Here is a 6,000-nt window from a genome sequence, read left to right as displayed (position 1 = left end):
GTTTTCATTTTCCAAAACAGATATGCGCTCAAAGGTGCGGAAGAATAAACTTCGAGAGAATGGCTATTGTAGAAATCATTTTATTGAAAAGAGATCAGTTTTGCCATACATTTCCTGTAATTCCAAAGGCACAAAATTCCAGAGAATGTATGCAGACAAATAGAGCAATATTTAGCAAGTCCAAAGAACGGATACCAAGTCTAGTTCTTCTCAGTTGTGCGCATGAACTTATTTGTTTGGTTTATGAAGGCAAAAGTCTACAAAATAGAGTCATGTACAGAACATTTCGCTTTGAATTTCCATACAAACCTTTGAATTTCCCACCATGTTGCCTTGATTACCGGCCATGATGCAATCAAGAGCGTGAACTCGTCTATTTATGGCTTGCTTTTAAATCACAGTTAAACAGAGACTCTTTAATTTTACAATGCATGTCTCATCGACCAGTAAAATTGTAAGATTAAAGAGTCTCTGTTTATCGGTCATCTAAATTCAGCCTTAAATGAAAATGTTGAGCCCACCAGCAAAGGTTCTAGTGTCCTTGGAAATCCCTGTGGCGCAAATGCCTAAAATTTAGCAGGAATGATTACAACCAATAATCAGTTAGCCCCCGCGTGCGCAATGGACTAGCGTGTTGGACTTCTAATTCAAAGGTTGTGGGTTCGAGTCCCATCGGGGGAGGTACTTTTGACTTCAAGGTAAACCTATTTAAACTAAGCGACTGGATCTTATGCACATTCACCCAATATTGCATCTGCTGCCCTCGCTTCTTGATCATCAAATACGAAGCAAACAACAAGTGACAAACGAAATCTGTAAACTCAGTTCACGGTGATATTTATCACTGCAACTATTTCTCACGTTGTAATATGCAATTTAGAGGCACCACAAAACATTCGAAAAACGACCATGTGATGGCAAAAAAAGAATAGAACCAACAGACTCTCTTTGTCAGTGCAAAGCAGGCTTTACATGAAAGGCCAATATCATCTGAAATTGAGAACATGGAAGACGCACAAGCCTCACTGTGGCTAAAAAATTTCCGTTCTGTCAGTGCCTATCCAGTATTAGCTAAGAAAACGGAATGAAGTGTAGGATTTTGGTAAATAAATCTAAAAACGTTTTGCATGTAACTTTTCTTTGATTGCACCTGACGTCACTACGGCCATATTAGGAAACTTTAGAAAAGTGACTTTTTAGGAAGGCGAAGGAGCCCGGAAGTAAAGTTTAATTTCCGTTTGACGTCGTAGGTTTAGCGCGAAGTCGTCTAGTCTCGACTGCGATTTCAAAAGCCTTGTTTTGGCGATGTGTAGAGAACGTGAATAAATTCAAGTCTTTTATCCGTTTATATTCAAAAGAATACCTTCAAATGATTTCTTTGAATCGCATTTGGCATAAGACGCATTTTAATCATCGTATTTTAAAAGGACAGCTGTAGACTCAGACTGACGATCAAATGCAAAAATGCAAGTGAGTATTACGAGGTAACTTGACGAAGATTTTAGCTGTTTTCAATCTTCATTGCTATCAACATTATGTGTCACTCTAGGCCGATGGAGTGGAGCCAGGAACATGACCTGATTTTTCTGAGAGAAATGAGAGGGAGTTCCGTTCGTGTACTGACTTGCTTACTCAGCAGCACACAGTCCCTCTAAACCATCGCAAATGATTCTCTGTCTGCAACGGAACACAGCTGGAATCTGTAAAGGATCTGCAAGACTACGCGGGTCTGCCTTTTCAACTCCAAATTCGAACTTGCAATGAGCTTTTCTAGATCGAAAACATTGTTGTTGTGTTGTCGTTGTTCAAACATCGTACGACTGGACATTACGTTTGAGGGAGTTTCTGATGCAGACAAATCGAAAAACCGGTTTTCAACAGCTGTTGAGACCACAGGCACCCCTAGCTCAGTGTGAGCAACGGCCGACAAAAATAGAAGGATTTGTATGGGAATCCCGATAAAAAGCTTAAAAAGATTATTATATGAAGAAAATCTTAATTAAAAAGCCTAAACTTATTGCCATTGTGGATAGCTTCCTTCCTGTGTGGTTATTTTCCAGATCCGACGCAATTTGAGCCATTTTTCAATTTCTGGGTTGTCAACGGCTGTTATAATAAAATCCTAAAACTAGTATTGGAGCGGAGGGTGTAAAGTGCAGGTTGCAGGTTGCAGGTTAGGGTTGCAAATCATTCTTTTACGCTAACTGAAACAACCCAAGCCTTAACAAAAATGCTAACCTGAGGCTTAAACATAATATTTTGTGCCAATTGTTAGCATTAGTAAAGGTTTGGGTTGTTTCAGCTATGGTGAAACAAAGACCTGCAACATGAAATTTACACCCTCCGAGACTTGAGACCAAATTTTCAGGAGCCATCAGTTTCAGTCAAATATTCCTGGATAAAATGTTCCCACGGTCACAATTCCTTATCAGAATCAATTGACAAAGATTGAACTTTCATCTCAACCCACCATCAACGCGATAGCAGTCATGCGAGCAACTTCAGGCGGTGAATAATGCAACAAAAAAGCTTTCGAAGGCGATGCTTTATCACAAGAGTGGCCACGGCGTCGACCGTTGATAACAAACTGACCCTTACCGGGGTGACATACCGTAGTTTGACAACCGCAAATTTGTTTATTCCCGTGGGTCTCCCGACATGACTGCATTGCCTCAGTCGTCCAATCGCAGTCACGCCTCCTTCGTGTTTACAAAGTTCAAACACATTCGCGAAGCCGGAAAGCATTGAAAAATGCGAGAATAAAAGCCGTAGGAAACAGACTTTTGCGCATTCATGCCGTTTTTATTATTTAATAGGATTTTGTACGTAGTAGGCTGTTCGCGATCGTAACTGTATTTATCAAGACTTCAAGGAATTAACATTAATTATGCAAATAAACTTTGTTCCCGTAGTTTGTCAAACGCAATTAGAAATTTATAGTGTGACCTCAATAATCCAGGTGATCAAAGTCAGATCACGCATCAGGTGTATGATATTAGCAATTATTGGATGATTTTAAGTATACAGTGTAAACGTTTGTGCAAATTGTTATCTACAAAAGCGCATATCAATCTCTAAGTTCTACCATATGAAAGCCAATTCAATGTTGCCTACAAAATATTTTTCAGATTTCTTAACCAAATTCTCTTGCTTCGTTCTTAGATCATTAATGAAGGCAGCACGCTGAGTACAGTACCTGGTTGCAGAAGGATCTCAACAAATCTGGATCCAGCAGCAAATGAAGGTATCGCCTCTGTTCTTGAGACCCATGTAGTTGAAATTCCCTGAGGAAATCCCACAAAATTTACGAAGAAAGATTACAAACATGAGATGTGTGGATGAGATGTGTTGGACTTCTAATTCAAAGGTTGTGGGTACGAGTCCCACCGGGGGTGGTTTGGTTCACTAAAGTGACCACGGATGTCTTTGATTGTCTAAAATATTAACACTCACACACTCCTTTGAAAAAGTTGGCAAAATTTTTCAAACATTTTGGCATGCTGTCACGCATGCGCCACCGGTGACACTGCCCCTTTAACCTATTTAAAACTTAAGTCGTTCAAGACCTGAATTTTTCAGGCTTCTCTACGCAATTGTAAAAATTGCGTTCATAACTGCGAAGATCATAGCTTCACTTGATTTCATATCCGCAGTTCATATGTGATTCATTTCATATACCATTTCATCATTGATTCATTCCTCACGGGACCATTAGAACCCACAAATGACCAGCTCCCAACGTCAGTGGCTTCATAGCTCAGTTGGTTAGAGCGTCGCACCGTCGCTCTACCCCGTTGAAGTCCTGAATTTTTCAGGCTTCTCTACGCAATTGTATAAATTGCGATCAGAACTGCGAAGATCATAACTTCTCTTGATTGTATCTCATTGGCCAATAACAGGTAACCCAAGCTCGATATACGAATTATAGACTTGGTGTTGGAAAATTAACTCTAAGCTCATAAATGCTAAAATAAGCTGTAAATGTAGAAATAAACTTCACTTACCTCTACGTACAGTTGTCCTCGTCTTTTCTGCGCAATCGGAGGGCAAACTGTGTCCGTTTTAGCCGGGTTTGTGGCTTTCGAATTTTTATGATGTCGTTAGTTGTCATTTCCCCGCATAAAGAGAGGAGAGGCTGGTGACTCGCGGATATCTCGTCCCACAAATAGCTCTCGCATCAGAAAGCAACGGTCCGAATTGTCATAAAACACCACAGCCTTAAGGCCAGATAAATTTCCTATCACATCAATTCCCCTCCGGGACAACAAAGCGATTTTTGGTGGATAAATTCAAAATAATGTTCGGCTTTCTATAATCTTCCCATGCGTTCAGCTAGATGTGTGGCTACGGCCGTTATGGCTTGATGGCGATCATATTACATTCTGCACTCTCATTGGCCAATTGTTTCAAATTGTCCAATGAGAGTGCAAAATGTATACGTTAAAATACAGTTACTCGCGGCGGGTATCGAAACCGCCTTACTTCAGCACCGTCGGTGACCGTTCTCAGTACTGCTTATAAGTGTGCTACTGTGCTACGGGTGCTATGACAGCTAAATGTCGAGTAGATTGTCAACGAACCGCGTGGTAGCTTTCCGTGGGCCCTTCAATTGTTGGATTCGCCTCGTCGAACCTGTGTTTTATATCCCATGGGATTTCTTTAGTTTTTTCCATGTATATGAAAGAACAATGATTTTAGTCTAAAGACTTTTTCTCATTTATTATTCCAATTTTTAAGGACGAATAATTTTCACGGTCAAGTATTTGTTCATCTCTCCTACTTGATTAAATTTATCGTACATGCACTATCTGGCTGTTTTTGAAATTAACTTTTTAATTTCACACAGAGTTTGTTTCATTTTTTAACCCTTTATTTCTCCCCCTCATTTTACAGACTAACTCCAACTTTTGTCTATGATATTTCCTCAACTCACCATCTACATACACAAACTTCCCCCCAAACTACCTGCACACTAGTGAATGTTTTAGTTAGTGGAGAGGAACCCTCTCTTGTAAGGAGGATTCTTTTGTCAACACCATTAAAGAAGCCACAAATGTTGCTAGTGAAACTGCTGCCATTACTTTTAAATAACTGCCCTTCAATTGTCTTTTGATCGTCCTTTCCCACACCCCTCATGATAGTAATTATAATAAGGTTGCAGCATCTCAGGATGATCAAACCCGAAATGCCCCTCGTTGAAGAACTGAACAGAGTTGATGAGCTTGTCATGACTGAGCCCAAGCGTGCCAGTCACATATTTTTGTTGAACGTTCCGACAGCATCTACACAGCACGGAGCCCGGTTAGCTCAGTCAGTAGAGCATGAGACTCTTTATCTCAGGGTCGTGGGTTCGAGCCCCACGTTGGAGGGTGCATTTTTTTTATTGGCTGGCTAACGCTCTTGTGCCCTATCTTGCGGAAGTCATCAACTTTGCTTTTCGTGTAGTAAAAACTTGAAAGACGTCCAGGGAGTCACGGATTTTAAAATATGACTTTAAAAGCAAAAGTTAGAAATCAAACAGACCTAGGGCAACAGAAGTAATAACACTTGAAGTTCTTACTCAATTTCCAGAAGTATTAGGATTTTGGAGTTTGACTACGGTTTTCTTGAACCACTAGCCCATTAACGAAATTTTACCTTAGTTTGATTCGCGCCTTGGAAAAGTCATGACATGAAGCGTTACGGCTACAGGTAAAAAAATTAACTTTTTGGAAATTGAAGCCTACTACTTTAAGAAACTCATCGGTTGTTTTCGCCCACTCTTTGGCGAAATCGTAACGTGCCACAAAGTTACATCACTGCAACCTCGTTCCCAGGGTCTCTCTTCTCTGCCTCTCTTGGTCGTTGGAAGAGAGACCCTGGTTGCGGCTGGTCACGTGACCTCCCAGAATCTGGGTGGTAAAAAACTCTTCTGAAAGGGTGGGATAACAGGGTTTTTGATTGTCACAGTGACAAGGCAGGGAGAGAGCGGTATGTCGCTTGACTCAATAGTTTTGGCGC

The 6,000-nt window shown here is 40.6% G+C and overlaps 1 non-coding gene across 1 annotated transcript; it reads left to right on the top strand.

Moving 5' to 3' along the window:
* Positions 1 to 5,296: 5,296 nt before the first annotated feature.
* Positions 5,297 to 5,374, top strand: Trnak-cuu (transfer RNA lysine (anticodon CUU)). The gene has a single exon. It is a non-coding gene; the product is annotated as a tRNA-Lys (tRNA).
* The last annotated feature ends 626 nt before the right edge of the window (positions 5,375 to 6,000 follow it).

This window comes from Montipora capricornis, chromosome 8, assembly GCF_036669925.1.
Source record: "Montipora capricornis isolate CH-2021 chromosome 8, ASM3666992v2, whole genome shotgun sequence".
Classification (NCBI taxonomy): Eukaryota; Metazoa; Cnidaria; class Anthozoa; order Scleractinia; family Acroporidae; genus Montipora; species Montipora capricornis.
Note: the sequence above shows the minus strand (reverse complement) of the source record. Positions and strands in the feature narration are given on the sequence as shown.